At 37.5% G+C, this 25,706-nt stretch overlaps 1 pseudogene; it reads right to left on the bottom strand.

Annotated features, from left to right (window-relative positions):
• Positions 1–24,330: 24,330 nt before the first annotated feature.
• Positions 24,331–24,999, bottom strand: LOC110539841 (actin-like; annotated as a pseudogene).
• Between the last annotated feature and the right edge of the window lie 707 nt (positions 25,000–25,706).

The raw sequence follows: 25,706 nt of genomic DNA, 5'->3' as shown, positions 1-25,706 counted from the left end.
CTGCACCATCCTCCCAGGGCACGAATCTGCTAGACACCATACTAGCTCCGCAGGATCGCCATCACTGACTGTACAGCCCGCCCAATCCCACAGTGACAGAGAATACGCTATATACTCACCAAAACGAGGCAGAAACGTCATACAACCTGGACACACCAGGCGCTGGGCCTCCCAAGCTTGGAGAGCACAACAAAGAGATCCCAGGACTTCGCAGAAAGCATTGGGACTAGCAACCCAGTCTCCAGTTACAGCGGGACTTGGCAGCTGAGCAGCACTGAACTGGCGGGGCACCACAGCCCTCCAGTTTAAGACTAACCAGGGCCAAACCAGAGAACAGAGAGCCTGGTTACCCCATCCCTGCTGAAGTGACCACCCTGAAATCTCCAGCTGCAGCAAGACCTCAGAACCTGGCAGTGACAGCAGCACAGAACTGGCAGAACACATCAAAGAAGCAGGGCCAAACCAGAGAGCAGAGATCCCAGGATACCAAGATCTCTGCCAAGAGATCTGCCTGTACAGCTAGTCCTCAGCACATGCTGAGAGTGCTCAGCTTCCTGAAGAACTCTCCAGACACCAGAGAGAGACAGCACCAGTCTGATCTGCAGAATCCAAAAACAAACAGGGAAGGTTTCAGATAAGCCAATGGCCAGAGGTAGGCAAAAGAACACTTCCAACATAAATCAGGACATCATGACTTCACCAGCAAACCCCAAAATTGATGGATACACCAATTCAGCAGAAGCACAGGAAAATGATTTTAAAGCCATGCTTGCCCAATTATTTGAGGCTCATAAAGAGGAAATGAACAAGTCTTTCAAAGAGATGGCCAGTCAATTGGAGGCAAAGAAAGAAGAAATAGACAATGTCCTTAAAGAAACACAGGCAAACATAGCCAAACAAATAGATACACAAGTAGAGGAAAAATTAGTGGCATATAAGAAGGAAATGAAAAAGGAAATAGAGGCCATCGTAGAGAGACAGGAATCCAAATTCAAACACATGAAAGAAATGGTGCAAGGCATGAAAACAGAATTAGAATCAATAAAGAAAACACAAAATGAGAAAACCCTTGAGCTGGAGAACTTGGAGAAAAGATCAGGAACCACAAAAGTAAGCATCACCAACAGAATACAAGAGATGGAAGAGAGAATCTCTGGAGCTGAAGACACACTTGCAGAAATGGATACTTCTCTCAAAGAAAAAGTAAAATCAGAAAAGTTCCAATCACAAAATATCCAAGAAATCAAGGATGCTATGAAAAGACAAAATCTAAGAATAATAGGAATTCACGAAAAAGAAGACTCCAGACTCCAAGGTCCAGAAAATATTTTCAAGAAAATCATAGAAGAAAATTTTCCCAACTTAAAGAAAGAGATGTCCATAAATATACAAGAGGCCTACAGAACTCCAAATAGACTAGACCAGAAAAGAATCACCTCACGTCACATCATATTCAAAACACTAAATCTACAGAACAAAGAAAAGATATTAAAAGCAGCAAGGGAAAAAGGCCAAGTAACATATGAAGGTAGACCTATCAGAATCACACCGGACTTCTCATCAGAAACTATGAAAGCCAGAAGTCGCCTGGGCAAGTATCATGGAGACTCTAAGAGATCACAAATGTCAACCCAGACTACTATACCCTGCAAAGCTTTCAATCAACATAGATAGAGAAAACAAAATATTCCATGACAAAACTAAATTTACACAATATCTACACAGCAAACCATCCCTACAGAAGATACTAGAAGGAAAACTCCAATCCAATGAAAACAAATTCACCCAAGAAAACAGGGCATACAGATAATGTCCCAACAAAAATGAAAAGAAAACAAGCAATGAAACAGGGTTAGATCATCGACTCCATTACAAAAGGAACTAACATGCATTGGTCACTATTATCTATCAATATCAATGGACTCAACTCACCAATAAAAAGACACAGGCTAACAGAATGGTTAAGGAAACAGGATCCAACATTCTGTTGCATCCAAGAAACACACCTATGCAACAAAGACAAACACTACTTCAGAGTAAAGGGCTGGAAAACTGTTTTTCAAGCAAATGGTTCCAGAAAACAAGCTGGAGTAGCCATCCTAATATCTAATAAAATAGACTTTCAACCCAAGTTAATCAAAAAAGATAAGGAGGGCCACTATATTCTCATCAAAGGAAAAATCCACCAAGAGGACATCACAATCTTGAATATCTATGCCCCAAATACAAGAGCACCAACATTCGTAAATGAAACATTATTAAAGCTTAAATCATACATTGATCCTAATACCTTAATAGTGGGAGACTTCAACACTCCACTCTCACCAAGGGACAGATCAACTAGACAGACACCAAATAGGGAAATAAAAGCACTCACAGAATCCCTAAATCAAATGGACCTAATAGACGTCTACAGATCATTTCACCCAAACTCAAAAGAGTACACCTTCTTTTCAGCACCGCATGGAACCTTTTCCAAAATAGACCATATAGTGGGCCACAAAGCAAGCCTCAACAGATACAAAAGGATTGAAATAATCCCTTGTATACTATCTGACCACCATGGACTAAAGCTCGACCTCAACAACAACAGGAACAACAAAAAGCCGACATGCACATGGAAACTGAACAACTTACTACTCAATGACAGCTGGGTTAAGGAAGAAATAAAGAAAGAAATTAAAGACTTCCTAGAATTCAATGAAAAGGAAGGCACAACATACCCAAACTTATGGGACACATTGAAAGCAGTGCTCAGAGGAAAATTTATAGCACTAAATGCCTGCAAGAAGAAATTCGTAACATCACATACAAACAAGTTAATGGCCCAACTGAAAACCCTAGAAAAAAAAGAAGCAGATACACCCAAGAGGAGCAGATGGCTGGAAATAATCAAACTAAGGGCTGAAATCAATCAACTAGAAACAAATAAAACTATCCAAAGAATCAATGAAACAAAAAGCTGGTTCTTTGAGAAAATCAACAAGATAGACAAACCCTTAGCCAAACTAACTAAAAAGCAGAGAGAAACTATCCAGATCAGCAAAATCAGAAATGAAAATGGGGACATAACCACAGACATTGAGGAAATCCAAACAATTATTAGGTCATACTACAAAAACCTATATGCCACAAAATTTGAGAATCTGAATGAAATGGATAATTTTCTTGAAAGATTCCATCTACCAAAACTAAGTCAAGATCAGGTAGAAAGACTGAATAGCCCTATATCTCCCAAGGAAATTGAAGCAGTCATTAACAGTCTCCCCTCCAAAAAAAGCTCTGGACCAGATGGCTTCAGCACAGAATTCTACAAGACCTTCAAAGAAGTGCTAACTCCAATTCTCCTCAAGCTATTCCACAAAATAGAAACAGAAGGAACACTACCAAACTCATTCTATGAAGCCACAGTCACCTTAATACCTAAACCACACAAAGACCCAACAAAAAAAAGAGAACTTTAGGCCTATCTCTCTTATGAACATTGATGCAAAAATACTCAATAAAATACTTGCAAACCGAATCCAAGAACACATCAAAGATATCATCCACCATGACCAAGTAGGCTTCATCCCAGGCATGCAAGGGTGGTTCAACATACGGAAATCCATCACTGTAATCCACTACATAAACAAACTGAAGGAGAAAAACCACATGATCATCTCCTTAGATGCCAAAAAAGCATTTGACAAAGTCCAACACCCATTCATGTTTAAAGTCTTGGAGAGATCAGGGATACAAGGCACATACCTAAACATAGTAAAGGCAATATATAGCAAGCCTATAGATAACATCAAACTCAATGGAGAGAAACTTAAATCAATCCTACTGAAATCAGGGACAAGACAAGGCTGTCCATTGTCCCCATATCTCTTCAACATAGTACTTGAAGTCCTAGCCAGAGCAATAAGACAACTAAAGGAGATCAAGGGGATACAAATTGGAAAGGAAGAGGTCAAAGTGTCACTATTTGCAGATGATATGATAGTATACATGAGTGACCCCAAAAATTCAACCAGAGAACTCCTTCAGCTGATAAACACCTTCAGCAAAGTGGCAGGATATAAAATCAACTCAAAAAAATCAGAAGCCCTCCTATATACCAAAGACAAAAATGCTGAGAAAGAAATTAGGGAAACAACACCCTTCACAATAGCCACTAATAACATAAAGTACCTTGGTGTGACTCTAACCAAGCAAGTGAAAGACCTGTTTGAAAAAAACTTCAAGTCTCTGAAGAAAGAAATCGAAGAAGATCTCAGAAGATGGAAAGATCTCCCGTGCTCATGGATTGGTATGATTAACATTGTGAAAATGGCCATACTGCCAAAAGCAATCTACAGATTCAATGCAATTCCCATCAAAATACCAACTCAATTCTTTACAGACCTTGAAAAAAAGATTCTCAGCTTTATATGGAGAAACAAAAAACCCAGAATCTCCAAAACGATCCTGTACGACAACAGATCATCTGGAGGTATCTCCATTCCTGATCTCAAGCTGTACTACAGGGCAACAGTAATAAAAACTGCATGGTATTGGCATAGAAACAGAAAGGAGGATCAATGGAACCGCATAGAAGACCCAGAAATAAATCCACACACCTATGAATACTCGATATTCGACAAAGAAGCCAATTCCATTCAATGGAAAAAAGACAGCATCTTCAACAAATGGTGCTGGACCAACTGGATGTCTACATGCAGAAAAATGAAAATAGATCCATATTTATCACCCTGCACAAAATTAAAGTCAAAGTGGATCAAGGACCTCAACATAAAACCAGATACCCTAAATCAATTGGAAAAAAAAGTGGGGAACAGCCTAGAACTCATTGGCACAGGAGACAACTTCCTGAACAGAACACCAACAGCACAGGCTCTAAGAGCAACAATCAATAAATGGGACCTCATGAAACTGAAAAGTTTCTGTAAAGCAAAGTATACCGTCATCAAAACAAAACGACTGCCTACAGATTGGGAAAGAATCTTCACTAACCCTTTATCTGACAGAGGACTAATATCCAGTATATACAAAGAACTAAAGAAGCTGAAAAGCAGCAATCCAAGTAATCCAATTAAAAAAATGGGGAACAGAGCTAAACAGAAAATTCTCGACAGAGGAATATCGAATGGCAGAAAAACACTTAAAGAAATGCTCATCCTCATTAGCCATCAGGGAAATGCAAATCAAAACGACCCTGAGATATCACCTTACACCCATCAGAATGGCCAAGATGAAAAACTCAAGCCATAACACATGCTGGAGAGGTTGTGGAGAAAGGGGAACCCTCCTCCACTGCTGGTGGGAATGTAAACTGGTACAACCACTCTGGAAAGCTATCTGGCGCTTTCTAAGACAATTAGGAATAGTGCTTCCTCAAGACCCAGCTATACCACTGCTAGGTATATACCCAAAGTTTGTTCAAGTACACAAAAAGGACACTTCCTCAACCATGTTTATAGCAGCTCTCTTTGTAATAGCCAGAACCTGGAAACAACCCAGATGTCCATCAACGGTGGAATGGGTACAGAAATTGTGGTATTTTTATACAATGGAATACTACTCAGCAATCAAAAAGGAGGAAATCATAAAATTTGCAGGCAAATGGTGGGATCTAGAAAAGATCATTCTGAGTGAAATATCCCAGAAGGAGAAAGACAAACATGGGATATACTCACTTATATAGACCTATAAGATATGATAAACATAATGAAATCTATACACCTAAAAAAGATAATCAATAGAGCGGACATGGGGTAAGATGATCAATCCTTGTTTAGAAAGACAGATGGGATGTGCATTGAACGTATGACAGGAGTCTACTGAGCGCATCTGAAAGACTCTAACTAGCAGTGTTTTCAAAGCAAAGACTCATGACCAAACCTTTGGCAGAGTACAGGGAATCATAAGAAAGAAGGGGAGTTAGTCTGATGGGGAAATGATAGGAGCTCCACAAGGACCAAATATATCTGGGCACAGGGTCTTTTCTGAGACTGACATTCAACCAAGGACCATGTATAGATATAACCTAGAACCTCCACTCAGATGTAGCCTGTGGTAGCTCAGTAACCAATTGGTTTCCCAAAGTGAGGGGAGCAGGGACTATTTCTAATAGGAACTCAATGACTGGCTCTTTGGTCTCCCCACCCCCGAAGGGAGGAGCAGTCCTGTTAGGCCACAGAGGAGGGCTTTGCAGCCAGTCCTGAAGATACCTGATAAAACAGGATCAGATGAATGGGGAGGAGGTCCCCCCTATCAGTGGACTTGGAAAGGGGCACGGTGGAGATGAGGGAGGGAGGGAGGGACTGGGAGGGAATGAGGGATAAGGACACGGCTGGGATACAGAGTTAATAAAATGTAACTGATAAAAAATAAAAAAATAATAAAAAAAATAAAAAAAAAGAAAATGGTTAAATGGGCATGTCCTGCAGTACTGATTGTATTACAAATAACTAAGGATTAATAAGCAAGGATAAGTATATAATAGAATCTATAAGATTTATGTATGTCAGTTACATTCATCAAAGTCAAACATAAATTATAGTCATTGTTATCAAGAATAAATCTCTAAATTGGACGTTTTACTCTTCCTGTACAGTTTATTTCTATGGATTTCTCAGAACTCTTCTTCAGAATCCAGATCTTTTAAAAACCCCTTCAGTGGTTCCCTCATCGATATGAAGACTCTGAACATTTTTTAATTAATTTTTTATCTTTTATATTAATTATAGTTTATTCACTTTGTGCCCCAGCTATAGGCCCCTCCCGCATTCCCTCCCAAATCCACCCTCCCTCCCTCATCTTCTCCCATTCCCAAAATCCGGGCAGAGTTCAGAGAATCCCATGAAAAAGGGAAAGACAGTGGGACCTGGAGAGGACAGGATCTCCACAAGGATAGCAACAGAACCAAAATATCTGGGCACAGGGTTCTTTTCTGAGACTGATTCTCTAACCAAGGACCATACATGGATATAACGTAGAACCCCTGCACAGATATAGCCCATGGCAGCTAAGTATCCAAGTGGGTACTCTAGTAAGGGGAACAAGGACTGTCTCTGACATGAACATGGTGGCTGGTGCTTTAATCCACACCCTGAAAGGGGAGCAGCCTTGCTAATCCACAGAGGAGGACATTGCAGCCAGTCCTGATAAGACCTGATAAGCTAGGGTCAGATGGAAGGGGAGGAGGGCTTCTCCTATAAGTGGACACTGAACTTTTATTTCTAATTATCTGTGATTATTCTCAGAACAATATCAGAAAGGCTGAATGCTTTTGTTCTCCAAAATCATGTATTAGTAACTTCACAGAGAAAGCAATTGAAAGTGTGGCCTTTAGAACTCCCACAGGAGACAACTTCCTGAACAGAACACCAACAGCACAAGCTCTAAGAGCAACAATCAATAAATGGGACCTCATAAAACTGAAAAGCTTCTGCAAAGCAAAAGACACCACTGTCAGAACAAAACGTCAACCTACAGATTGGGAAAGAATCTTCACAGACCCTTTATCTGATGGAGGGCTAATATCCAGTATATATATATATATATATATATATATATATATATATATATATATATAGAACTAAAGAAGCTGAAAAGCAGCAAACCAAGGAATCCAATTAAAAAATGGGGAACAGAGCTAAACAGAGAATTCTCTGTAGAAAAATATTGACTACCAGAGAAACCGTTAAAGAGATGCTCAACATCCTTAGCCAGCAGGGAGATGCAAATCAAAACTACCCTGAGATTTCACTTGTACACCCATCAGAATGGCCAAGATCAAAAACTCAAGTGACAACACATGCTGGAGAGGTTGTGGAGAAAGGGAAACCCTCCTCCATTGCTGGTGGGAATGTAAACTGGTATAAACCACTTTGGAAGTCAATCTGGCGCCTTCTAGACAATTAATAATAGTGCTTCCTCAAGCTCCAGCTATACCACTCCTAGGCATATACCCAAAATTTGCTCAAGTACACAAGGACATTTTCTCAACCATGTTTGTAGCAGCTTTATTTGTAATAGCCAGAACCAGGAAACAACCCAGATGTCCCTCAACAAAAGAATGGATACAGAAATTGTGGTATTTTCACACAATTTATAGCAATCAAAAACGAGGAAATCATGAAATTTTCAGGCAAATTGTGGGATCGAGAAAAGGTAATTGTGAGTGAGGTATCCCAGAAGAAGAAAGACACACATGGTATATACTCACTTAAATAGATCCATAAGATATGATAAACATAGTGAAATCTATACACCTAAAGAAGATAAACAAGAAAGAGGACCAAGGGTAAGATGATCCATCCTCACTTAGAAAGACAAATGGGAGATGCATTGGACATAGGAGAAAACAAGCAACAGGACAGGAGCCTACCACAGAGGGTCCCTGAAAGACTCTACCTAGCAATGCATCAAAGTACAAACTAAGACTCATAACTAAACCCTCGGCAGAGAGCAGGGAATCATATGAAAGAGGGGGGAGATAGTATGACGTGGAAAGGATAGGAGCTCCACAAGGACCAAATATATCTGGGCACAGGGGTCTTTTCTGAGACTGATACTCCACCAAAGACCATGTATGGATATAACCTAGAACTTCTGCTAGGATGAATCCCATGGTAGCTCAGTAACCAACTGGTTTCCCATAGTAAGGGGAACAGGGACTATTTCTGACAGGAACTAAATGGCTTTGACCTCCCCACCCCTCAAAGGAGGAGCAGTCCTGCTAGGCCACAGCAGAAGACTTTGCAGCCAGTCCTGAAGATAACTGATAAAACAGGGTCAGATGAAAGGGGAGGAGATCCTCCCCAATCAGTTGACTTGGAAAGGGGCAGGGAGGAGATGAGGGAGTGAGGGTGGGGTTGGGAGGGAATGAGGGAGCAGGATACAGCTGGGATACAGAGTTAAAAAATGTAACTAATAATAATAATAAAAAGAAATTAAGGCCTTTTGCAGATAGTGGCTCATGGGGAATGTTATTTGTGATCCTTGAAAAGATAATCTTGAATATTTGTTGTTGTTGTTTTTCCTACTTGAAGTCACTAAGCAACAAGGCTGTCTATAGATCATGAAGCAAGCCCTCCATAGACCCAGTACCTCACTGGACCTTCTCAAAAATTGTGAGAAATAAAATATTTGCTTTTAATGTTACCCAATACGTGGTATTTTTGTTACAATATCATGAGTGTATTAAAAAATATTATGGCTTAACCTATTCAATAGTAATACCTCAATAGCATTAATATAAATATAAAAAATACATTCACATGCATAATCAAGATAATATGTCATATGCAAAAATACATATCATAATAGAATATAAATGAGCTTACTATTGTTATGATTTTAGTTGTACCTTGTATTTTCTTATTATAAATAATAAGATTTTGTTTAAAATGTGATTAATTAGGGTCATCAAGCTGGCTCTTGCCACCAAGCCTGAGCTCATAAGTTTTATTCTGGGACACACATGATAGAATGATACAATTGTCTCAAAGCGATTGTCCTCTTACCTATGTAAACTCATCATGATGTGCATGTGTTAATTCATATACCCCTATGAAATAAATAAATGAAATAAAAATACAGATAAGTACATTGTAAGGAGATAATAAACTTATGTTTGCAGGATTCTTTAAAGGTGTAGATAAATGTATAATAAAATAAGACCTGACTGAGACCAGTATAGTTATCTATACTATAGGTAAGATAATTTATTATTATTATTTTAAATTTATTCATTTTGTATCCTGGCTGTAGCCCCCTCCCTCATCTTCTCCCAGTCCTACCCTCTCTACTCTTCCTACCCTATCCCTCTCCCATAGTTTGATAGGGCAAGTCCTTCTCCCCTACCATCTGGCCCAATCCTATCAAGTCCCACCAGGACTGACTGAATCCTTTTTCTCTTTAGGCTGGGTAGGTTGCTCCACCAGGCAGAAGTGATCAAAGAGCAGGTAACTGAGTTCATGTCAGAGACAGCCCCTTCTCCCCTTAGTAGGAAACCCACATGGAGACTGAATTGTCTGTGGGTTACATCTGAGCAGAGATCCTAGGTCCTCTCCATGCATGGTCTTTGGTTGATGCATCAGTCTCTGCAGTCCCCCTTGGGTCCAGCTTTTTTGGCTTTGTTGGTCTCCTTGTGTTGTCCCGAGTCCTTCTATCTCTGCCTTCTTCCTCAGAGGCCCCGCTCTCTGCTCAGAGTCTATGGGTCTCTGCATCTCCTTCGAACCCTGCTGAGTGGAGTCCTTCAGATACCATTAGTGGAAGGTTCCTGTCTTATTCCTTGTCTTCTCCTACTTCCAATGTCTATCCAGTATGACTTTCTGGATGAGGATTAAGCATCTTCCCTAGGGTCTTCCTTGTCGGTTACCTTCTTTAGGACTATAGATTTCAGTATGTTTTGGATAAAGAAATTGTGGTCCGTTTATACGATGGAATACTACTCAGCTATTATAAACAAGGAAATTGTGAAATTTTGCAGGAAAATGGATGGAACAATAAAAGATCATCCTGAGTGAGGTAATTCAGAAGTAGAAAGACACACGTAGAATATATTCAGTTATAAGTGCATATTAGCCATATAATATAGGATAAACAAGTAAGATAATATTTAAAGATAAGCATTTGAAAATACATTATCCTATTAATATATCAATTAGGAAATAATACTTCTACCTGATAAAATGATACTGATTTATGTAGCTCATGCATACTTTCTCATTTCAAATCCTTTTAATTGAATTACCTATCAAAATACTACTTTGACATAATTAAAATATCTACTCAAATATGTTATCTTTGATTTCATATTGTAAATGTCCTTTATGGTAATGATTCTATCACATAGAGACTCTGAAGGTAAATTAAAAATGTTCACTTTGTTGCAGAGAATGGACTCACTTGAACCATCATTCTCATGTGAATTAATTTTTGTATTCTCAGTTTAATAACATGTTGTCATCATATTTTCAAAGAAGTGACACACACATAATTTGAATGACAGGAACCATTAGTGGATTTCAAAATGTTGAAATCAATGGTAAAGCAGAGCCAGATACTTTCATTGCTGCATATGTCAGTCATTAGAAGACATGGAGAGGCTAATTAAGAATGACGAGGGTAATTATATATCCAGTGACCTTAATGGAAATAGACAAAGTGGAATATGTCGAGAAAATACAAAATAGATTTGTTATTTCCACTCATTAATTAAGACTTCAATAGTTAATTCATCTGTCTTAGTCATTTTACATATTTTTATAATTACTTATGTTCATAAAAATATATAAGCTATCGCTTATAATTAAATAGATAAAATAATATGCTCGTCAAAATTTGAGGATTATAAATAGACTCAATAGAAAATACTAGTATAACCAATTTTATGTTAATATGATATTAAAATAGCATGTATAATAGTGCTATATATTTGCTTATAATCACTATAAATATTTGATATTTTGGAAACATAATGAACCATTGGTATTTTGGAAACAGCAAAGAATGAAGACTTCTGCTTGTAATAAGTATCAATGCTTCCTTTGTATATAGGTAGTTCTTAAACATATATTTATAAAAGGAAATTGAAATTGCTTTGATTCTGAAACCTGGAAAATCTACCAATCACAGAAGGAACAAACCTGGGGCAATGCTTAGGAAAACAGATCTGTATCTTACTAGATATGAAGACAGGACATTTCTAATCACGGTGCTGTGATGTAAAGCAAAGAGGGAGTATGATTCCAAACATAATGCAAAAACCTAAACAATGACCCAGCCTCCCCCTAAGACAACAGAGGAATGTTGGTCACATCAACTTGGCAGTATTAGAGAAAAAATGTGCCTTCTTTGAGAACTCCTGATTGGGTTGAAAATTATGAAATCAATCTGAAGAAGCTTAAAAGTACTCTCAGAGTATTAAAGGTCCTTAACACCCTGAGATATGAATCCATTAATTTGGACACAACTCTTGAAATAGAAATTTTAAATTAAAATATTGTGAAAAATATTGTAGAAGACATTCAACCTTTATTCATGGAGTATGTTTGAAACGCGATTGAAATTTTTGTTTATGGTTGGTCCTTCTCTCATGACCAGCCACTGTATTTATGAATATATTACATAAATTTGGAACAATTTAAATTCTATATATGAAGCGTTTAAATTTCATGACAAATAAATTTGAAAATTTGAAGCCTATTTATCTGTTTGTGTATATATACAAACAATTATAAGGCATTTCTCTAGAAGCTATAAATTGCTGACATACTGAATGTTCTTCAAAAACTAGAGTGACACATACACTGTAGCTTAGGTACTTATTTATGTTTGTATAATAAGACAGAACTACATGACATGAAAATAATATTTATAGGAACATATATTTAAAATGCAATAATAAGTTAATAAAATTAATAAGAATTTCAAAAACAATTTGACCATATTACTGCCATTTTGCAAAGTATTATAATTTAATTTATGTAAAATATTGAAGCATGCACAATGATGTAGTACACATTCAAGGAGGCCCAAATATATTCAGTAATATCTATGAATATGCATGTATTTCATTACTTTACTAGTTTTCTGAGAACACTATAGCAAAATATCTTATTGGGGAATGAAAGATATTCTCTTCAATACCATACTTAAGGCTGGAGACAGAATAAGTTGCTTGCAGGGCCACACCTTATAGTGGCATTAAGTGATGCTATGCCTTTGCTTCTTCCAACCTGGCCATTGCTAGCAATGCTTGGCCCTTAATGGATTTTTATGTGTGTCAAGTCCATTGTACATATAGGGAACTTCTAATTTACTTTCAAAGGATGTAGTATTTGGAACTCAAAGTTTTACATCAATTTAGCAATCAGGACATTGAGGAAGGAGAATTTCTGTGAATTAAGGACAGCCTGAGATCCATATTGAGACTAGGCTCAGAAGTAGACTCAGTCTCTAGTGGAGTTCTTAGAAAGGGGAACAGGAATTTTCTGTGGCATTAATTCAGTGTCAGTCTCTCTGATCACCTCTCCCTAGGGAGTACAGACTTGCCAGGTCACAGAGGAAGACAGTACAACCAGTCCTGATGAGACCTGATACGATAGGGTCAAATAGAAGGGGAGGAGGACCTCTACTATAAGTGGTCTAGAAGAGGGTCATAAGGGGAGAAAAGGGAGTTAGGGTGGTATTGGGAGGAGATGAGGGACGGGGTCATAGCCAGGATAAAAATTGAATAAATAGTAAGAAATGATAATAATAAGAAAAAAAAAGAATAGGGGGTCCAAGATGGAAGCAAATAGTGCACAGTCCAGTGGAGTCCAGGCAAACAATTCCTGGAGACAGGATGCTGCAACCCAGACAGATATGAGTGTCTGGAGGACAGAATGTCAGGCCTGTGTGCACTGATCTATGCAGGGCACTTGTGCATGCACATTGTGCCCTCTAAACATACAAGCATCCTGACCTGTGCTTACGTTCCACCCTTCCAGGTATCTACATGCTCTACCACACTGTCCTTCAAGGCATGCACATGTGACCTTCCTCCCTTAGCTACAGCTGAAACACCAGCATCCACTTGGAAACCTTTGGTTCTCTTTCATCTTCCTGAAGAACACTCCAGACAGCAGAGACAGATGGACCCAGTTTGGAGTACAGAATCCAGGAACAAAGAGAAGGTTACTGACAAGCACATGGCTAGAGGGCTGCTTAAGAACACATCTAACAAAAATCAGGACAACATGGTTACACCAGCAAACCAAAAAATCAATGATATGCTAATTCATCAGAAACACAGAAAAATAATCTTGAATCTAGGCTTATACAGTTATCAGAGACACATAAAGAGGAAATGAAAAAAGCTCTTAAAGAAATACAGGCAAATACAGAAAAAAATAGAGGTCTACACACCCAAGAGGAGTAGAGGATTGGAAATAATCAAACTCAAAGTTGAAACCAATGAACTAGAAACAAATAAAACAATTCAAAGAATAAGAGGAAGAAAGCTGGTTCTTTGAGAAAATCAACTAGATGGACAAACCCTTAGCCAAACTAACTAAAAGGCAGAGAGAACCTATGCAAACCAGCAAAATCAGAAATGAAATGGAGACATGATGACAGACACTGAGGAAATCCAACCATTAGATCTTACTAGTAAAGCCTATATGCTGCGCAATTTGGAAATCTAAAAGAAATGGACAATTTGATGATAGATTCCATTCACCAAAATTAATTCAAGATCAGGTAAATACATTAAGTAGTCCTATAAACCCCACGGAAATAGAAGAAGTCATTAAAACTCTCCCTTCCAAAAAATACCCAGGTCCACATGGTTTCAGCACAGAAGTCCACCAGACCTTTAAAGAAGAGCTAACTCCAATTCTTTTCAAACTATTTCACAAAATATAAATAGAAGGAAGATCACCAAACTCATTCTATAAAGCCACAGTCACCTTGATACCTAAACCACACAAAGACCCAACAACGAAAAAAGAGAAAGTCAAACCCATCTCTCTTATGAACATTGATGCAAAAATACTCAATAAAATACATGCAAACCAAATCCAAGAACACATCAAAGATATTATCCAACATGACCAAGTAGGCTTCATCCCAGGCATGCAGGTGTGGTTTACTATAAGGAAATGTAATCCATCATAGAAACAAAATGAAGGAGAAAACCACATGAGCATCTCCTTAGATGCCAAAAAACAACTGACAAAATCCAATACCCTTTCATGTTTAAAGTCTTGGAGAGATCAGGGGTACAAGGCACATACCTAAACATAGTAAAGGCAATATACAGCAAGCCTATAGCCAACATCAAACTCAATGGTGAGAAGCTTAAATCAATCCCACTGAAATCATTCACCACCAAAGGCTGTCCTCTCTCTATATATATCTCCTCAATATAGTACTTGAAGTCCTACCTAGAGCAATAATACAACTAAAGGAGATCAAAGGGATACACATTGGAAAGGAAGACCTCAAACTATCACTAATTGCAGATGATATAATAGTATAAATGAGTGACCCCCTCAAATTTTACCTGAGAACTCTTTCAGCTGACAAATACCTTCAGCAACTTGGCTGGATAAAAAATTAACTGAAAAAAAAATCAGCAGCCCTCCTGTATATGAAAGACAAAAGGGCCCAGAAAGAAATTAGTGAAACTACCTCCTTCACAATAATCACTATTAACATAAAGTACCTTAATTTGAATCTAATTAAGCAAGTGAAAGACCTATTTGAAAAACAACAACAACAACGACAAAACCTTCAAGTCTCTTCAAAAGAAATTGAAGAAGATATCAGAAGATGGAAAGATCTCCCATGCTCATGTATCATGAGGTTTAGCAGTGAAAATTGTCATCCTGTCAGAAGCAATCTACATATTCAGTGCAATCCCCACCAAAATACCAACACAATTCTTTACAGAACTTGAAAGAACAATTCTCAATTTATTATGGAAAAACAAAACAAAACAAAACCCAGCATTGCCAAAAAAATCCTGTACAGCAACAGATCACCTGCAGTTATCTCCACCCCTGACCTCAAGCTGTACTACAGAACAATAGTAATAAAAAACACATGGTACTGGCATAGAAACAGAATGGTGGATCAGTGGAACCGAACAGAAGACCGAGAAATAAACCCACACAACTATGGATACTTGATTTTTGTCAGAGAAGCCAAAACCATAAATGGGAAAAAGACAAAATTTCCAACAAATGGTGTTGGTTTAAGTGGATGTCTCCATGTAGAAAAATACACTGGAGCCATATTTTTCACCCTGCACAAAACTAAAGTCCCAGTGGATCAAAGACCTCAACATAAAACCAGACACACTAAACATGAAGAAGAAAAAGCCTGGAAGTGTCTTGAACTCATTGGCACAGGAGACAACTTCCTGAACAGAACACCAACAGCACAGGCTCTAAGAGCAACAATCAATAAATGGGACCTCATGAAACTGAAAAACTTCTGTAAAGCAAAGGACACTGTCATCACAACAAAACGACAGCTGACATACTGGGAAAGGATCTTCACCAACTCTATAACTGATAGAGGGCTAATATTCCAGAATACAGAAAGAAGTTAAAAAGCAACAAATCAAGTATTCCAATTAAAATACGGGTAATGAGTTAAACAGAGAATGCTCTGTAGTGGAATATAGAATGGCAGAGAAACACTTAAAGAAATGTTCAATATTCATAGTCTTCAGGAAAATGCAAATCAAAACAACCCTGAGATTTCACCTTACACCCATCGGAATGGCTAAAATCAAAGAATTAAGTGAGAATGCAAGCTGGAAAGGATGTGAAGAAAGGGAAACCCTCTTCCATTGCTGGTGGGAATATAAACATGTACAACGACTATGAAATCAATTCTAGTGCTTTCTCAGACAATTAGGAATAGTGTTACCTCGAGATCCAGCTATACCACTCCTAGTCATACATCCAAAATATGCTCAAGTGCACAACAAGGACATTTGTTCAACTATATTGATAGCAGCTTTATTCGTACTAACCAGAATCTGGAAACAACCCAGAGGTCTCTCAACTGAGGAATGGACACAGAAATTTGGTACATTTACACAATGGAATTCTACTCAGCAATTAAAAACACTGTACATTTGCAGACAAATGGTGGGAACTAGAAAAAATCATCCTGAGTGAGGCATCCCAGAAGCAAAAATACTCACATGGTATATATTTACTTATAAGTGGATATTAGACATATAATATAGGATAAATATACTAAAACATCTATACCTAAAGAAGGTAAGCAAGACGTAAGACCCAGGTTAAGATGATAAATCTTCACTCAGAAATGCAAAAGGGACAGACATCAGAAAAGGGAGAAAACAGGGAACAATACAGGAGCCTACCACAAAGGGTTTCTGCAAGACTCTACCCTGCAGGGTATCAAAGCAGATACCAAACTTTGGGCAGAGTGTAGGGAATCTTATGAAAGAATTGACAGAAAGAAAGACCTAGAGGTCACAGGAGCTTCACAAGGAGAGCAACTGAACTAAATAATCTGGGCACAGGGATCTTTTCTGAGACTGAGACTCCAACCACAGACCATGCATGGAGATAACCTAGAATCCCTGCACAGATGTAGCCCATAGTAGCTTAGTTCCAAGTGGATTTCCCAGTAATGGGAACAGGGACTGTCTCTGACATGAATTCAGTAGCTGGCTCTTTGATCACCGCCCCTTAATGGGGGAGTAGCCTTACCAGGCAACAGAGGAAGACAATGTAACCAGTCCTGATGAGGCCTGATAGGCTAGGGTCAGATGTAAGGGGAAGAGGACCTTCCCTATCAGTGGATTTGGGGAGGCATATGGGAGGAGATGAAGGAGGGAGGGTTGAATTGGCAAGTGATGAGGAAGGGGCATACAACTTGGATACAAAAGGAATAAAATGTAAGGGTAGGAGGACCTCCCCTATCAGTGGGCTTAGAGAGGTTCATGGAGGATTTGAGGAAGAGAGGGTGGGATTGGGAGGGAATGAGGTAGGGGGTTACAGCTGGGACACAAAGTAGATAAACTGTAATTAATATAAAAAATTTAATTTTTTGTTCTTCTCAATGCAGTTTATTCAGGAACCTTGAACAATCTTCTGACCCTGGGGAAAGCCAGCCCACTATAAAAACTAAACAAAATGTAGTTAGGAGAGTTCAAAACCTGTTAATTTCTTCAGTGTTAACTCGTCACTCAAGAATAAGGCCAAACCTTGCAGAGTTCATCTTATTTTAATATTTGCATCAAGAGCATGTATATTTACACTTATTATACTTTGATATTATTTAATTTAACATAATAATTTATTTCTGCATAAACCCTTTTTATTTACATATATGTATATATACATAAGTACACATTTGTATGTACATATGTCTATATACTTATTTATGTGTGTATATGTACATGTATATACATGTACATATATATGTATATATATGTATATGTACATATATACATACATAGATACATACACATAAGTATATACATATACATATATATATAGATATAGATATAGATATAGATAGATATAGATATATCCCTCAGGCCATGAAAGCCTGAGAGTTCACTGAAAGTTTATAATAACTTATTAGAGTCAAATTTTTGAAATACAGGGTAGGAATATTTTTAGAAGCTGAGGCATTGGGCTTCAGAGAGTAGAAATTCATTAAGATTTTCTGGATTACCAAAATCTAAGTTGCAACTTAAAAACTCTAAATTTGTTATTATGGTACAATTATTTACATATTTTATGAAACTCTCTTGGAATTCTTGCAACTTTAAATTAGACTTTTAATTCCAGTGTCCCATTTTACATAATTTTTTGATTTATTTGTTCTATCTTAAGTATATCCATGTATACCAGAAACATGCCTTATGCATGAAAATTCCCAAAAATAATACCTGAGTCCTTGGAACTGTAGTTATAGATTGTTCTGAGTCACCACGTGAGTTCTAGGAATGAAATTTGGGTCTATACCAGGGCAACAAATGCAACTGCTGATACATCACTCTATACCTTTTCTTTGAGGTTGTCAGTTATTTTATGAAAGAATATTAACTTACAAATGATATTATTATTATTAAAAGTTTCAATTAGGCATTATCCAGGTTTAAGTTTCTCCCAGAAATACATTTTACACCCAAAGTGTGTTTTATACAGGTATGAATATTTTTTTAACACATTCAGTTTTGTCATTTCTTTAGAAACTGTGAAAGTCATAATATGTCTCATGGAATAAGTTTTACATACTGTACTATGTCAAAATTTAAGGGCATAGAGATTAACCTAAAAGATAACAGCATTAATGGAGTAATAAACAGGAAATGTAAAATGTCTATGGGTTTCATTAGTACCTTAGAATATAGGTTATTTAGTAGCCTGCTGTTCTTTTTGTTACATGTCATTTTGAAATCTGATCTTGATAAACATACTTAAGTTCTATGTACAGTCAGTCTCATTCTAATTTTACATCTGTATCATAAACTATGTTTTAGTATAGGAAATATGAAGAACTAGAGGAAATATGAAGAACTATAGTGCTCTCCTGCATTTCTGTCTGCTAGCGCCTGGTCTCTTTATTACACTAGTAAATTCTATCATGAAAACATGGTCATAAGATGGTTGAAATGTAGTGGAGTTTTAAATGTAACTTTTCCTTCTCAGATGTACATGCTTTTGGAGGAGTTGCTTGACTTCACTAAATTAAGCTCTGGATTTATAAAAGGTAAATAAAACTCAGTAAATCACATGATATTCACTAGGATCAAACATAAAGAAAACATGATATTTGATATATAATGAATGATAAATCAAGATTATTTTCTTTAATAATATCTTGCCAGAAGAATTTAAAATTTTTTTCCTAAATTCTTTAAGCTGACTATTCTAATATCTACAGTTTTGAAACTAATGTTTTTCTCTTTTAACAACTTAAATTTACCTAATTAATTGTTGAGGTAGATTTATATTTTATAATTATTCAAACTTTGCGTGGTCAGCTGGACAAATACTACTTATTTTTTACAATGTAGCAAATAATACCTTTTCCTTGGAAAGCTACAAATACTAGAATATGGGAATGAAAAGTTGTAATGGAGAAAAAGACAGAATTTCTTATGTATGTATGTATTACAATTTATTTGCTTTGTATCCCCACTGTAGCCTCCACCCTCATCTCCTCTTAGTCCCACCCATCCTCCCTCTTCTCCCCCTATGCCCTTTCCTGAGCCCCTGATAATGAAGGACCTACTCCCCTTCTATTTGACCTCAGCCTATAAGAACTCACCAGTGCTGGCTGCTTCTTCTTCCTCTGTAGTCTGGCAAGGCTGCACTTCCCAGGGGGAGGTGAACAAAGAGTCTGCCATTGAGTACATGTGAGAAACAGCCCCTGATCCCCTTACGAGGAGACCCACTTGGAGATAGAGCATCTGCAGAACCCAGTGGGCCCAGATTTTTGGCTCTGTTGGTCTCTTTGTTTAGCTCCTGTCTCCTCCATGGATCCATACCTTAAACTTTATTTTCAAAAAGTTGTACAAGTTAGGAGTGAGGTATTTAAACAGATTAAGACCTGCCACATGACCCACACTTGCACTAGTGGAAAGAACAGTAGTGTTGTCTGAAGGGATAATTTGTAATGAAACTGTAGGTGTCAAGGAAGCCACATAATGAATAGGCACAGGGATAAAAGTATTTTAAAATATCCCCCTAAAATATTTCTTCAAATTTGCATGATTTTCTGAAAAATCAAAGTTCCTGTGATGTCTAGACAAATGTACCAAACAGTTGTGTGTTATTAAGAACTTTTCTTAATTTGGATTATGCCGTTCATCCAAACAGTTTGGGAGAATAAGTGAGCTTAGAGATGAAAACTTGAAAACAGAAATCTGAAATGCTAATTGGTTAAAAGATTGGGAAAGGGCAGTAATAAATGACTGCAAAACCAATCCATCTCCAATATTTCACTGGCTCCCAGTTCCTGTCTGCACTTGGTAGTGAGGAGTTCCTTTGTAGGCTCTCTGAACTACACAAACAAATCCTAAATATCTTGTAGAGAGTATTGAAAATGCAAACAAAGACACATTAGAACCATTATTTTAGTCATTGTGAAAATGTTACTATAAGAATTCATTATGTTTTAAAATTAAAGAAAAAAATTACTCCATAATTATGTACCATAAGTTGTCACACTGCACCTTAGCTTAATATGTTAGAGTTTTTAGCTCCAAGACAACCAGTTGTATTGATTTGGACCCTGTTTATTTTTGTGTTTCCAGGTTTCTGGATTGCAAACTTGATTAGAGGGCGTAGAAGGGTGTTCTATGCATTTTAAAATGAGCAAATGAATAAAACTCATCTCATATAAGAATTAGATGTGCTTTGAATTAAGTATTCATGGCTACTGGCTTTTAACTTCTTACAGAATGTAAATAAAATAGGAAGGTTGGTATTTAAAACAAAACTTTTATTCATGAAAACATTATTCATAGGCATCGTTATTATCTACTAAAATATTCCATTTCATTCTTTATATAGCTCATCCATTTTGAAATACGTTTGCTATAGTCAGTCCAGGTTGATAATGAAAGACAAAAATAACTCCTTTAAAGTCAATTTACCTCATGGTACCAATCCAAAAATATAATATTACTAACAAAACTATTCATCTTCCATCTTGTAACTTAATTATCTCAAGGAGAGTTTATTCTATGAACAATCAATCCTGCATTTAGCCACAAAAATGCATCTGAACCAAAGACTCTTTTGCCCTTTAAGATAACATATAACAATTACCTAACCAAGAATTTTCTAATGTCTTTGAAAATTTAATAGACATTGATTTATGTTATAAATAAAATTTCTATAGTACACATAGAAAAATTCTGCTTAAGATACTTTATTTTAATTTTAACAAAGAATATTATCAGCTAACCAAAATACAAATCTGAAAATTAACTTTTTTTCCAATGAAAATACTACTAGGAACTTTTGTTTCACTGGATAATTATATAAATATAATGATCAATATATAGTCTCTAATATGAATGATGAAAGTAATAAGACATATTTTAAGATTAAAAATATAGTCTAAACACTTAATTCTTGGATTACAGCACAATGAAGAGTTGCATCTTTATCAGATGTAGGACAATTCAATTCTAACAGCATAGCCATAAATAACCCCTGGTGTGACTCTAACAAAGCACATGAAAGACCTGTATGAAAACAAAACAAAACAAAACAAAACAAAAAACAAACTTCAAGTCTTTGAAAAAAGAAATAGAAGAAGAAAACAGAAAATAGAAAGATATTCTATGCTTATGGATCAGTAAGATTAGCATAGTGAAAATGGCTATCTTAACAAAAGCAATCTACAGATTCAGTGCAATTCCCATCTAACTACCAACACAATTCTTTACAGAACTTGAAAGAACAATACTCAATTTCATATGGAAAATAAAACACGTGAGCAAACAAACAAACAACAACAAAGAATAGCTAAAACAACCCTGTACAATAAGAAATAAAAGATCTTCTGGAGTTATCTCCATCCCTGATCTAAAGCTATATTATAGAGCAATAGTAAAACAAACAAACAAAGACAGCATCGTAATAGAAACAGACTGGTGGCTTGTGGATCAATGGAATAAAATAAAAGACCCATAAATAAGCCCACACACCTACGGATACTTGATTTTTTGACAAAAAAGGCAAAAACATGCATTGGAAAAAAAGAAGAAAAAGTGGGGAAAAGCCTTAATTGTATTGACACAGGAGACAACTTCCTCAACAGAACACCAAGAACAGAGACTAGCATCAACAATCCATAAATGGCACCTCATGAAACTGAAAAGCTTCTGTAAAGCAAAGGACACTGGCAACAGAACAAAACAGATTGTGAAAAGATCTTCATTGATCCTACATCTGACACAGGGTTAATATCCAGAATATAGAAAGAACTCATGAAGTTAAACACTAACAAACCAAGTAATTCAGTGAAAAAAATGGGGTACAGAGTTAAACATAAAATTCTCAATAGAGGAATATCACATGGCAGAGAAACACTTAAAGAAATGTTCAATTTCTTTATTCATCCAGGAAATGCAAATCAAAACAATCCTGAGATTTCAGCTCAAGTGACAACACATGCTGGCAAGGATGTGGAGAAGGGAGAACCCTCCTTCATTGCTAGTGGGAGTGTAAAATTGTACAACCACTTTGGAAATCAACCTGATGCTTTCTCAGCAAATTAGCAATATTGCTACCTCAAGACTGAGCTATACTATTTCTGGGCATATACCCAAAGGATGCTCCACCATACAACAAGAACATTTGCTTAACTATATTCATAGCAGCTTATTTCAAAATAGCAAGAAACAGGAAACAATCTAGATGTCCAAAGTCATCAACCAAAGAATGGGTAGAGAAATTGTGGTACATTTACACAATGGAGTACTACTCAGATATTAAAAACAAATAAATGAAATTTTCAGGCAAATGGATGAAACTAGAAAAGATCATCGTTAGTGAGATAACTCAGACCCAGAAATACATACATGGTATGTGCTCATTTACAAATGGCTATTAGACCTATAGTACGGGATAATAATACTATAATCTATAGACCCAAGAAGCTAAGTAACACCTCTGTGTTACTTAAGTGATACAGGCTCAAGGGAGGGTCCCAGAACATCACTCAGTAGGGGCAATAGAATAGACAGCAGAAATAGATGAAGAGAGGAAATGGATAGGAGATGGAATGGGGAGAAAAAAACGAGGCTGGGTATCAGATATGGTGATAAAGGGAGTGTGAGGTAAGAGGGTTGGGAACAAGCAAAATTAAGAGGGGATATCTCTTTGTCAAGATGGAGTTCTGGAATACGGAAGGCTCCTGGGAGGATAAAGGTGTGACTCTAGATGAGACTCCTAATGGGGGTAGGGAGAGAACATGAATACTAAAGTGACCACATCTTAGCCAGGCAGGACTAGTGTGGAAGGAGGGAAACAACAACCCACTCACAAAACTTTTAATCTAAAAATTACTCTGTGTACAAGAAGTGCAGGGATAAAGAAGGAGCAAAGATTGAGTGATAGTCAAACCAATAATTGGCCCAACCTGAGACCCACCCCACAGTAGAAAGCAAGCCCCTGACACTATTAATGATGCTCTGCTCTGCTTGTAAACAGGAGCCTAATTTGACTGCCATCTGGGAGGCTTCAGCCAGGGGAGGATTATTGAGACAAATGCTGGGACTTGCAGCCAAGTATGGGGCAGAACTCTAGGAGACTTGTGGAAGTGTTGGGAGAAAGACGGAAGAACCTGGAAGGGACAGAAAGCACACACACACACACACACACACACACACACACACACACACGACAGGTAATCCAGTCCCATTGGGGCTTACAGAGACTGAGTCATCAACTAAGGAGCACACATGATTTGACCTAGGCCCCCTGCACACATATATCTGATGAGTTACTTGGTCTTCATATAGAGTACCTGATGAGTGTGTGTGTGTGTGTGTGTGTGTGTGTGTGTGTGTGTGTGTGTGTTCTGTGTCTAACATAGACTCTGTTGTTTGCTTTTGAATCACTTCCCCCTGGCAGGGCTGCCTTGCTTGCCTCAGGAGATGAAGATAGGCTCAGTTCTGATGTGATGTGATGTGCTGGGGAAGGTTGATAAGAGGGAAGAGGCAGCTCTCCCTTTCTAGGGAGAAAGGGAGAGAGGAAGGGGGATTAAGGGAAAGAGATGGAATGGGAGAAGAAGAGGGAGTGGTCACCCTTGGGATGTAAAGTCAATAAACTAAAATAAAAAAAAAATAAAGTCCAGGGCAAGGTGGTACAGCTTCTCCCTCATCTTACAGAGAATTTCCTGTTCAGCAGTGATGGCTAGGCTGTATCCCTGAACAGACAGGATCTTCTCAAAGTAGTCTCTCAGGCCCTGGCCAGCCAGTCCCAGGCAAAAATGGCCTGGGGAAGGACATAGCCCTCATAGATGGGCACTGCATGTATCATCCTTTGACTAGAGTTCGTGATAATGTCAGAACCAGGTAAATACAAGGGCAGCAGTGCTGGAGTGGCCATGTACATGGCTGGGTTGCTGAAGGTTTTAAACATTATCTGAGTTTAAAATTATCTGAGTTGTCTTTCTCTGCTACTCCTGGGGCTTATGGGTTCCTTAGTCAGAAGCACTGAATGTTCTTCAAGGGCCATAAGCAGTTCATTGTAAAAGGCACAGTGCCAGATTTCCTCCATGTTATCCCAGTTGGTGACAATGCCATGCTCAATAGGGTACTTCACGGTCAGGATACACCTCTTGTCCTGGGAGTCATCAGTCATGTAGGAGTCCTTCTGGCCCATGCCCAATATGATGCCCTAGAGTTGGTGGTATAGTGTAATTATAGAACAGAACATGGTCGTGAGGGCATCTTTGCAGAAAGCCAGCTTTACACATGCCTGAACTATTGTCAATCAGTCAGGCAGTTTCTAATCCACTGTGATCAACAGAGGACAGGATGACTAAGCAGCTGAAAGAAACCCAAGATAAACCAGGGGTGAAGAGTGAGTGAGAATTTTACAATTTTTATTATGCCATACCACTGTATCAGAGACTCAATGTCAGTTGCCATTGTGTGTATCTGTTCCACATTTTGATTCATCTTCTTTTCTCATTGTATTATTGTTCTTCACGTCATAGAGGCATCAACTTAATAGTGTCTTTGTTGGTATGATTGAGTTAAAATTCATTTTATTGTGAGAAAATGTCATAAGTTTAAAAAGTATTTGTTGTTTTGTGATTTCAATGAATTTCTTCATGGTATACTACTTATGGAACCAGAAAAGAAAATAAGCAACGGAGAATTTCTTTTCTGAGCAAAGGGAATTATGATGTTGCCATAATAAATGGGGAAGAATAATATATCTGATCATATTTGGGATAAAATGCCAAAAGTGAGACTGTTTTTAAGACAAGCCTTAGTTTGAAACCCTGGCTGGCCTCAGACTAGCTACATAGAGCAGGCTGGCCATGAACTCACAGATATTGACCTACTTCTAACTGTGGAATATTGTAATTAAAGATATATAATACCAGTAATATGCATTTTAAAAGGTTACATCTGAGATGTGATATAAAGGGTATTTTGTACCCAACTAAAATAAAAAATATGAAAACCATGA

The sequence above is a fragment of the Meriones unguiculatus genome, chromosome 3 (assembly GCF_030254825.1).
Source record: "Meriones unguiculatus strain TT.TT164.6M chromosome 3, Bangor_MerUng_6.1, whole genome shotgun sequence".
NCBI classification, from domain to species: domain Eukaryota; kingdom Metazoa; phylum Chordata; class Mammalia; order Rodentia; family Muridae; genus Meriones; species Meriones unguiculatus.
Note: the sequence above shows the minus strand (reverse complement) of the source record. Positions and strands in the feature narration are given on the sequence as shown.